We start from the raw sequence: 12,318 nt of genomic DNA on the forward strand, positions 1-12,318 counted from the left end.
AATAGTGAATTAAATCTTTGGTTAAAATGGATAACATTTTTGAGGTTGTCCCTCCTAAACGATTTATATATCAAACAGCCAATATATTGTCCATACGAAGAACTGTAATAGGATGAGAATGTTTGATAAAACTTTTGATGGCAAATGCTCCTGCCAAAAGTTCCCGACAATTTATATGAAGATTTTTCTCAGAAGAGGACCATTTTCTTCCTGAAATTTGGGAGCCACATCTCGCTCCCCAACCCGAGTTGCTCGCATCTGACTCCATAATTATGTCTGGAGAACTTCCAAAAATGGCTTTGCCATTCCATGCTTCTATGTTGATAAGCTACCAATTCAGTTCCTCTATAGCTTCTTCTGATAAGTAAATCAGATGTTGATAAGAAAAACCCTTCCGGAGATAAGACATTTTTAATCTCTGAAAGGCTCTGTAATGTAGAGGAGCCAGAAAAATTGCCTGAATGGAAGATGAAAAGAGGCCAATAATCCTGGCTAAAAGATGAAGAGGAAAACATTGTTTGTTGAGAGCATAAGAAATGTATTTCTTTATCTTCTTTATTTTGTCAAAAGGAAGACTTAAAGAGGCAGAGATTGTATCTATGTTGAAACCTAAGAAAATTAAATTCTGAGAAGGAATCAAAGCTGATTTTTTGGAATTGATAATAAAACCCAAATTTTGAAGTAAGGAAATGGAGAAAGATTTTCCTTTGCAGGTTCTACAGCAATTTTTGCAATTAATTCTGAAATTTCTTTGTCTAGAAGAAATTGATCTTTTTGCGAAAATGTTATTGGATTGGGCAATGACATCTGAAATGGGGTTTCTATAAAATCTAAATGAAGACCTGATACAGTTTGTAAAACCCATGGGTCTGCAGTACTTTTTTGCCATTCTGAAAAGAAAAAAGTTAACCTGTTTTTTGATGGAAAAAAGGAATGGAATGACAGATGATTAAACTTACCTTGGAAGGGTCTTCTATTAAGCCTGGATCTAAAACTCCTAGAGAATCTCTGCCTGGTTCATGATGGAAATAAATTTTGGTGGGAGGTTGTGGGTGAAGCAAAGTTGTTGAAATGAGACCCTGAGATTGTTGAATAACGGCTGGAAAAGCGGTCTCTGCCTTTTCCAGCCCTTAAAAAAACTCTATGTGGCTGATTCTGATAAAATATCTTGCGAGTATTGGTTTTAATTTTGTTAAGGGAATTAAATGTATTTACATAATGACTTAATTGCTTAAGTCCAGAGTCTCCAAAACGGAGACCATCTGCCTCAGGACCCATTTCCGTGGAGGCAAAATCAGTAATTTTTGGGTCAATGCATAAAATTAATCTTCTGCTTTGAGAAGCTATAGATGTGTTAGCATCTCCAAGTAAATAAACTGTTCTTTGTAACCACTCTCTAACAGTAAAGGGGCCATGTAAATAATTTTCAGAAATGGCTTCTTCAGACAATTCAAATAATTTTGTCACAGGACCTAACGTATCTAAAAGTTTATCCTGACAAGACTTTAAGAATCTGTCAGGACCTTTCCTAAAATTAGCATTCTTATTTCCAATTAATTTTTTTTTTTTTATCTATTTCAGGCGTTAGATGAGTATTGTGAGGTATTTCAGGTCTGGGACACTCAGCTTTAAGTATATTTTTTGTCTTTTTTGACAAAGGTTTTCTTATATAAAAATCTATAAATTTAGAAACTCTCTTGGAAGGTCTACATTGAGAAGACCTAGGATGGTGAAGGTCATTAGGATCCATATAAGGATGTCCTAAATTGTCAATAAGTTTTGTTTTTTTAATTTTTAAAGATTTTTTACTTTTCTTAGGTTTGGGAGAGTCATCAGAGAAGGATGAAAACATATTAACCACAGAAGAATTAGACTTCCAAGAACCTGATTCATTTTCAGAATCAACATTTTTAATATCCATTTTAAAACACTCATCATTATTTTCTGAGGAATCAGAATCAACTGTTAACTTTCTTTTACGAGAAGCTTTAATGTTTTTAGTCATAACAATATCTGACTCAGCTTCAGATTCAGATGAATTAATACTTCTGCATTTATGAGCAGAGACGGAAATGTCAGAGCACAGCTGACGTGACATGTCTTTATTAGATTTTTTCTCTGACGCACAAATCCCCTCAGAAGTACAATGTTTAGATTTTCTAGTAACTTTTTTATAAACATGACCTTGAATTTCATTGAAATTACTAATAACAGATTATAATTTATCCATCTGTTGCTTTAATGGTTCAAAAGAATTATTAATTAAACTTTGAACAAAATTCTCTGAAAGCTGAGATTTAGGTTCCTCAGACTTCATTTTTTATTTTTTATTTTATTTTATTGAAAAACGACAATGTACAAAATATTGAAGAGAAAAAAAGAAATTCACAATTCTCAAAAAGTAATTAGGTTGATCTGTTAACAAACAATTAATACAGCTGTGTTTGAAAAAGTTAAAATACATAGTACAGAGTATTTGTTTCAGGAGTTATCATTTTGACCACCACCAAAGCAAGCAAAACCAAACCAAACCTAAATTAAGAAACAAAAACAAAACAAAACAAAAAAAAAAGGGGGAACTCCCCACCTCTACCCACGCATCTTACAGTTGAATGCTAACAACTTCTTGTATATGTTCCCTAAATGCAACATCCTGATGGTTCACAAATTCCTTCCATATATTAGAAAAGTTCTCGTCTTTACTTTTCTCAAGTTTGTAGTCATAGGCTGCTAAAAGTACCAGTTTCTTTAATGCCTTCTTTGCTTCCCTAATAGAAGGGACTTTGGGGCTAATCCAATTGATAAACAGAAGTTTCCTGAGTGTCAAAATAGCTGTTAAGATGAATTTTTCTTTGTTACCCCAGGTAGAGTTACTTGAGAGAAGAATTATAGATCTAATCGAAAGGGTCACTCTACATCCTAACACTAGTGAAAAGTAGTGGGCCATTTTTAACCAAAAGTGGTTCACTTTTGGACATTCCCATAAAAGATGACCCAATTCTGGGTCGATATAGGAGCATTTCGGACATTGATTTTTAACTTTCGGGTTCCATTTGGATACCCGTCTTGGAGTTAAAATAATCTCTATTGAAGAGTCTAAATTGGGTTTCCCTTAAATAGGTTGATTGTGAAAGTGCTTGTGTTTTTTTCAAGCTACTAACAAATTGATCTATAGGATCATTGATATCTAAGATACTCTTCCAAAACAAGGTTAATTTTAGTGTATTATCTCTTGTTTCCGTTGTCCTCAGCACTTTGTAAATACAGGATAATGACATCTTTTCTACTTTAATAGTATCTAAAAAAGGATGTTCCAAGTACAACTGTGGGGCTAGTTTTAAGATTTTGTAGATGTAGTTTTTCACTTGCAAAAAGTAAAATTTTTGCTTAGAGTGAACTATTGGGTTTATTTGTTGAAATTCAGAAAAGGTATATATGCTTAGTTTTATAATCAAAAAAATCTTTAATAGTAAGGTCTTTAAACAAAGACCATTTTTTAAAGATATTAACTGTGTTACCTAACGGGAAAAAACTGTTTCCTTGAATAGGTAACCACTTAGAGAAGCTAACTGAGTGCCCAAAGGATCTCATAACTTTTCTCCATACAATTAAGATGTCTTTATATAGCAGATGATTAGAAATTGCCTTCCCCAGGAGTTTATTAGAAGCATGGACAATAAATCCGACCGCATAAGGGGAGCAGAGGTGCTCTTCAAGGTCTCTATCAGAGAGTTTGAATAACTGAAATAACCAATCAATTGGAAAGTGTAAGATAGTAGCAAAATTGTACCATTCCAAGTTTGGTAAGGCTAAGTCTCCTTTCGGGGAATTTCTGATACAACACCTCAAGCTTTATTCTCGATTTTCTCCCACTCCAGAGGAAATATCGCAAGGCTTGATTAAATCGCCACAAATCAGGCTTCTTAATCAGTAAAGGGAGCAATCTACATGGATATAATATCTTTGGAAGTATATACATTTTATACAGGTTTATTTTACCTGTAAGCGACACCGGAAGAGAGGCCCAGCTCTTCACTTTTTCTTTAGACTCCTGAAGCACTGAGAGGATATTATCCTGATACCAGTTTGCAGGATCCGTAGACAGTTTCAGTCCCAAATATTCCAACTCGTTAGATTCAAGAAATTGATATTTCATTTGATCATCCCCTCTATTTAACCATATTACTTTTGATTTTGAAAAGTTAGTCTTGTATCCTGAAACCTTACCGTATATATTCAAAAGATCCACTACGCTCTCAACAGAGTCCTTCGGATTAGACACAAAAAGGAGAAGATCATCTGCAAATAGGGAGATTGTTAATACCGCCTTACCTATCTTTATTCCTGATAATTGTCTCAACTTGATGGCCAAGGGTTCTAACACAAAATTCTCTGAAAGCTGAGATTTAGGTTCCTCAGACATCTTACACTAAATATGTTTAAAACAATACCCAAGAAAAAAATTAAGTTTGAAAATATCTAAGAAACTAAACAAATAAATATGCCACTTTAAGATAAGAGTTTTTTCAAATACCAACAGTGACTAATAAATGTTCTGAAAAAATCTATAGTACTATATTAAATAAGAAATATCTAACAGATGGTTTTAAATTAATAACTTTAAAGTTATCTAAATGTACTGAAAAATGTAACCAAAGTATAGCTGATATTTTGGAAAATGTTGCAACTGTAGCTATACTCGTCTATCTGTCACACCGACGCAGTATCGAGTGAGAGGGCGGGAAAAAAACAGCTACGTAATGACCGCGTCAAAATGGAGGCATGGTCAATCAGGGTAAACAAAACAAAATGGTGGACGCACTGAAACGGAGCTCTGACGCTCCAAGAAAGAAAGGCCAGCAAAGATATAATATAACAAAGATAAGACTTGATAAAAAGAGAAAATAATAATAAGGTAAGAAACAAGAAAGAAATAAGAAAGCTTATTAAATAAAATAAAAAATCAAATAAAAAACTGACTAAAATAAAAAACGGACAAATACAATAAGGAATACAATAAAAAAAATAAAAAAATAAAAATACAAATAATTAATACAATAAACCTAAAAAGAAACAATCTAAATATATTATTTACAAAAAACGATTGCAAATACCAAATAGCCAAATACCAAATAGCCAAACTGAAACAGTTTGAACTTAACTCCTGAGCAGCAAAGAGAAAAGAGGAGGTTTGGCTACTTTCTGGACTCTTTATGGTTACTATGAGACATCTGATTGGTCCATACTGTCTCTGACTACCAAAGGACTATTCTCATTGGTCTCTGTTATATATTCATTGTTATATTTTTTCTGTTAAGATTCAAATGTTTTACTTTTAAATGCTGTCTGAGTAGTAAAGTGAAAGGTTAATGCAAAATAGGAGTCTCTGTTCTTGTAGTAAAATCCATCTTTTCATATGCAGGGAAGGGGGGACTGCCTGCTGTTCTTGTTTTCCCAGCCCCTATCACTGGGTGTCCCAGCCTAAATATATGAACAGTGGGAGCTTCTACTTCTATTATTAAATTTGCTTGTTCCAATTATATTCTGTGTTGAAGAGATACCTAGGTAGGCATCTGGAGCACTACATGGCAGGAAATAGTGCAGCCATCTAGTGATTGTGCTCATGAATAACATTCTTAAAAAATTGCTGCCATATAGTGCTCCAGAAATGGGCTGGCTCCTAAGCATACATCTCTGCTTTTCAACAAAAGATACCAAGAGTATGAAGAAAAATTGATAATAGGAGTAAGTTAAAAAATTGTTTAAAATCGCATGTATCATGAAAGAAACATTTTGAGATTTATATACCTTTAATCCCTTCACTACCAGGACTTTCAGAGAAGAACTTGCTCAAAATACCGGAGAATTGTTAGCATTTTTGCTATCACTCTATTTAAACAGAAATAAAACCTCGTTGTTTTTTTCTATTTACCTGTCAAAACTATTTTTACGTAGACAACCCAAGGTATTGATCTAGGCCCATTTTGGTTTATTTCATGCCACCATTTCACCGGCAAAAGCGATCATATAAAGAAAATTAAGTTTTTCACAAATGTTAGGTTTCTCACTGAAAATATTTGCGTACCGCTTGTGCAATGATGAGACAAATGGTTGTAAAATCTTCTCTGGGATCCCCATTGTTTAGAAATAGCATACAGTACATGCATGGCTTAGCTATTGTTTTCTGGTAATTAAAAGGCTGTTAATTGCAGCTGTGCACCACACTTCTATTATCCCCACCAGTGAAGAGGGTTAATCAGCTTGTAAGGTTAATTTTAGCTTTAGTGTAGAAATTACCCTCCCACCTGGCACTTCCCACCACCTGATCCCTCCCAAACAGCTCTCTTCTCTCCCTCACTACCAACTGGTTAACAACATCTTAGGTCGGCCAATATGAAGATTTTTTAAAATTAATTTTCTCCCCCTATTTTCTGCCATGTAGGATCCCCCCTTACCCTCCAACCATCCTGATACCTCCCAAACAGATCTCTAACCCTCTGCCTCTAACTAGTGTCTGACATCTTAGGTACTGGGAACTGTCTGCCAGTACCTATAAAATGCTTTTTTAAATATAATTTTTGTAATTTTTTTTTAAAATGTTCTGAAGTGTAGTTGTCCCCCCACATCTCCCCCTTAGCAATAATTAGTTAGGGATCCCCCACCCATCCCTTTTTTTCTTTAGTGTAGCTCACCATCGCTCCCTCTACCTTTATTGGGTTTTTTTCCATGTATAGGGTCCTCCCTCCCCCTTTGCTGCTTGACAGCCCACCAGCCTCCGGGATTCCCTCCCACACTTTCTACCGGCACCAGTAGATGATCATTACAGATGGTGACACACAGTGTCACCGTCTGTAACGATCAGGCATCTGCCTTCATATTGAACCGGAGCACCGATCACGCTCCAGTTCCATATGCAGGCAGATGCCATGAGCTCAGGAACTTCAACTCTGAAGCTCCGGTGCATATATATACTGTACGGTACAATATGCAAAGTGCCACACAACGTATACATATACATCATAATGGGTAAAGGGGTTAAAGGACACATCTGCAACTAATTGTCCTCAGCGGAGGATGCTAATTATAAATTATACTCCTGGATGGTACAGGGTACCTAGACCGGTCACTCTTTAGGGATGTCTCATATGAGCCCACGGCATGTAAAGGGTTCTCTTCTGTCCTTTGCTTTCATGCCTTCACAACACAAATGCAGGCAATCAGTTGTAAAATTGCAGAGTGAATGTACTGTTTTCAATTAGGAGACAGCTATGTAGAACTATCCAGGGGATAACCCTGCTGGGTAACAAATCCCTGAGTATTCTATTGAAAATACAATGATGCATGACCCTGTCTAGTAATAGACACAGACTCAGCACATAGGTTTTAAAGCTGAATAGAGGGACACCAACACTTACATAGAAAACACATATGAGAAGGTGTTAAATTGTCAGCAAATTGCCCTTCTAAGCTATCAGTGTTAAGTCCTAAGACTTTAGTTGCACCAGTTTGCTTCTTAATGATTTAGAGTAGTAAGGACAAGCAAGCATCTAAAATTAGATAGAAGCACAGAAATACAGTATAACAGGCGCAGAAAGAGTTAACACCCTCAGGGGGCACACATATATTGCCATGTAAGACTGAAGTCCCTGTAAGGAAAGCAGAAATAAATGTGTACTGTCTCTTTAAGAGATTTTTTTTGTTTGAATCAATAAAGGGTTAAATAAATATGATTCACCAAGATTACAAGTTTTGCGGTATGGTGCAGTACGGCTATACCGCTGAAAAATTGGCCATTGCGCGTGGAATGGCAGGTCTCCGTATTACAAGTCCCTGCGGTATAGCTATACCGCAAGCATTTTAGCCTGTAACGCAACGATCCATTCCGCACTCAAAAAATGATGCTTGAGTGCTGGATTTTTATACCGCTGTATAACAGGTTGTGCGGTCCAGCTAAAATGCTTGCATTATAGCCTATACCGCCCTTTTCCATACGGCGATCTGAGACCAGTAGTTATAGATTTTGCAAAACAAAAATGTTTCACAAAACTCATAACTAGAATGTTACAAAGTACACTAACACCCATAAATTACCTATTAACCCCTAAACCACCACTCTCCCGCATTGCAAATACTATATTAAACTTATTAACCCCTAATCCGCCACCCACCCACATAGCCAATACTAAATAAATCTAGTAACCCCTAAACCGCCGGCCTCCCATATCCTTGATACTATAATAAAAATATGAACCCCTAAACCGCTGGCCCCCACAACACAAGTACTAAACAACCTATTAACCCCTAAACCGCCGGACCCCACATCGCAACTACTAAACCTATTAACCCCTAAACTGCTAGCCCCCCACATCACACTAAATTAAACTATTAACCACTAAACCTAATACCCCTTAATTTTAAATTCAATTTACAATATAACTACCTTTAAATAAATAAAAACTTTCCTGTGAAATTAAAAAAACTAAGTTTAAACTATAAAGTAACCTAACATTACTATTTTAAAACAATAAAATTACCGAAATATAAAAAATACGAAATTACAAAAATCCTAACACTAAAAAAAAATTAAAAAAAAAATTACATTACAAAAACATAAAAACTCTAAAATTATGAAAAATAAAAAACTCTGGCCTAGATTTAGAGTTTGGCGGTAGCCGTCAAAACCAGCGTTAGAGGCTCCTAACGCTGGTGTTAGGCTACCGCCGGTATTTGGAGTCAGTCAGGAAAGGGTCTAACGCTCACTTTACAGCCGCGACTTTTCCATACCGCAGATCCCCTTACGTCAATTGCGTATCCTATCTTTTCAATGGGATCTTTCTAACTCCGGTATTTAGAGTCGTGTCTGAAGTGAGCGTTAGAATTCTAACGACAAAACTCCAGCCGCAGAAAAAAGTCAGTAGTTAAGAGCTTTCTGGGCTAACGCCGGTTTATAAAGCTCTTAACTACTGTGCTCTAAGGTACACTAACACCCATAAACTACCTATGTACCCCTAAACCGAGGCCCCCCCACATCGCCGCCACTCTATACATTTTTTTTAACCCCTAATCTTCCGCTCCGTACACTGCCGCCACCTACGTTATCCCTATGTACCCCTAATCTGCTGCCCCTAACACGCCGACCCCTATATTATATTTATTAACCCCTAATCTGCCCCCCACAACGCCGCCGCCAGCTACCTACACTTATTAACCCCTAATCTGCCGTCCGCACGCCGCCAGCTACCTTATAGCTATGTACCCCTAATCTGCTGCCCCTAACACCACCGACCCCTATATTATATTTATTAACCCCTAATCTGCCCCCCACAACGCCGCCGCCAGCTAACTACACTTATTAACCCCTAATCTGCCGTCCGCACGCCGCCGCCAGCTACATTATAGCTATGTACCCCTAATCTGCTGCCCCTAACACCACCGACCCCTATATTATATTTATTAACCCCTAATCTGCCCCCCTCAACGTCGCCTCCACCTGCCTACACTTATTAACCCCTAATCTGCCGAGCGGACCGCACCGCTACTATAATAAAGTTATTAACCCCTAATCCGCCTCACTCCCGCCTCAATAACCCTATAATAAATATTATTAACCCCTAATCTGCCCTCCCTAACATCGCCGACACCTAACTTCAAGTATTAACCCCTAATCTGCCGATCGGAGCTCACCACTACTCTAATAAATTTTTTAACCCCTAAAGCTAATTTTAACCCTAACCCTAACACCCCCCTAAATTAAATATAATTTTATTCTAACGAAATAAATTAACTCTTATTAAATAAATTATTCCTATTTAAATCTAAATACTTACCTGTAAAATAAACCCTAATATAGCTACAATATAAATTATAATTATATTATATCTATTTTAGGATTTATATTTATTTTACAGGTAACTTTGTATTTATTTTAACCAGGTACAATAGCTATTAAATAGTTAAGAACTATTTAATAGCTAAAATAGTTAAAATAATTACAAAATTACCTGTAAAATAAATCCTAACCTAAGTTACAATTAAACCTAACACTACACTATCAATAAATTAATTAAATAAACTACCTACAATTATCTACAATTAAACCTAACACTACACTAGCAATAAATAAATTAAATACAATTCCTACAAATAAATACAATTAAATAAACTAACTAAAGTACAAAAAATAAAAAAGAACTAAGTTACAAAAAATAAAAAAATATTTACAAACATTAGAAAAAAATTACAACAATTTTAAACTAATTACACCTACTCTAAGCCCCCTAATAAAATAACAAAGCCCCCCAAAATAAAAAAATGCCCTACCCTATTCTAAATTACAAAAGTTCAAAGCTCTTTTACCTTACCAGCCCTGAACAGGGCCCTTTGCGGGGCATGCCACAAAGAATTCAGCTCTTTTGCCTGTAAAAAAAAACATACAATACCCCCCCAACATTACAACCCACCACCCACATACCCCTAATCTAACCCAAACCCCCCTTAAATAAACCTAACACTAAGCCCCTGAAGATCTTCCTACCTTGTCTTCACCTCGCCGGGTATCACACCGATCCGTCCTGGCTCCAAAATCTTCATCCAAGCCCAAGCGGGGGCTAGACATCCATCATCCGGTGGCTGAAGAGGTCCAGAAGAGGCTCCAAAGTCTTCATCCTATCCGGGAAGAAGAGGCGATCCGGACCGGCAACCATCTTGATCCAAGCGGCATCTTCTATCTTCATCCGATGAGGACCGGCTCCATCTTGAAGACCTCCACCGCGGACCCATCTTCTTCTTCCGTCGACTTCCCGACGAATGACGGTTCCTTTAAGGGACGTCATCCAAGATGGCGTCCCTCGAATTCCGATTGGCTGATAGAATTCTATCAGCCAATCGGAATTAAGGTAGGAAAATTCTGATTGGCTGATGGAATCAGCCAATCAGAATCAAGTTCAATCCGATTGGCTGATTCAATCAGCCAATCAGATTGAGCTTGCATTCTATTGGCTGTTCCGATCAGCCAAATAAATATAAATCCTAAAATAGCTATAATATAATTATAATTTATATTGTAGCTATATTAGGATTTATTTTACAGGTAAGTAGCTTTAAATAGGAATAATTTATTTAATAAGAGTTAATTTATTTCGTTAGATTTAAATTATATTTAACTTAGGGGGGTGTTAGTGTTAGGGTTAGACTTAGCTTTAGGGGTTAATACATTTATTAGAATAGCGGTGAGCTCCAGTCGGCAGATTAGGGGTTAATGTTTGAAGTTAGGTGTCGGCGATGTTAGGGAGGGCAGATTAGGGGTTAATACTATTTATTATAGGGTTAGTGAGGCGGATTAGGGGTTAATAACTTTATTATAATAGCGGTACGGTCCGCTCGGCAGATTAGGGGTTAATAAGTGTAGGCAGGTGGAGGCGACGTTGTGGGGGGCAGATTAGGGGTTAATAAATATAATATAGGGGTCGGCGGTGTTAGGGGCAGCAGATTAGGGGTACATAGGGATAATGTAAGTAGCGGCAGTTTACGGAGCAGCAGATTAGGGGTTAATAATAATATGGAGGGGTCAGCGATAGTGGGGGCGGCAGATTAGGGGTTAATAAGTGTAAGGTTAGGGGTGTTTAGACTCGGGGTACATGTTAGAGTGTTAGGTGCAGACGTAGGAAGTGTTTCCCCATAGACAACAATGGGGCTGCGTTAGGAGCTGAACGTGGCTTTTTTGCAGGTGTTAGGTTTTTTTCAGCTCAAACAGGCCCATTGTTTTCTATGGGGGAATCGTGCACGAGCACGTTTTTGAAGCTGGCCGCGTCCGTAAGCACCGCTGGTATCGAGAGTTGAAGTTGCGTTAAATATGCTCTACGCTCCTTTTTTGGAGCCTAACGCAGCCATTCTGTGAACTCTCAATACCAGCGGTATTTAAAAGGTGCGGCCAGAAAAAAGCCAGCGTTAGCTACGCACCCCTTTGGCCGCAGAACTCTATATCTAGGCGTCTAAGATTAAAAAAAATAATTAACGAAATTATCAAAAATAATAAGAATTAAACCTAATCTAATACCCCTATAAAAACAAAAAAGCCCTCCAAAATAAAAACACTCCCTAACCTAACAATAAACTACCAATAGCCCTTAAAATGGCCTTTTGTAGGGCATTGCCCTAAAGCAAACAGCTCTTTTACCGTAAAAAATTACAAAGTCCCCCCTAAAAGTAAAACCCCCAAACAACCCACCAAAATAAGAAAGTCTAAAATAAATCTTAGAGTTTTTTTATTTTTCGTAATTTTAGAGCTTTTATTTTTTTGTAATGTAATTTTTTTTTAAA

This window comes from Bombina bombina, chromosome 9, assembly GCF_027579735.1.
Source record: "Bombina bombina isolate aBomBom1 chromosome 9, aBomBom1.pri, whole genome shotgun sequence".
In the NCBI taxonomy this organism is placed as follows: Eukaryota; Metazoa; Chordata; class Amphibia; order Anura; family Bombinatoridae; genus Bombina; species Bombina bombina.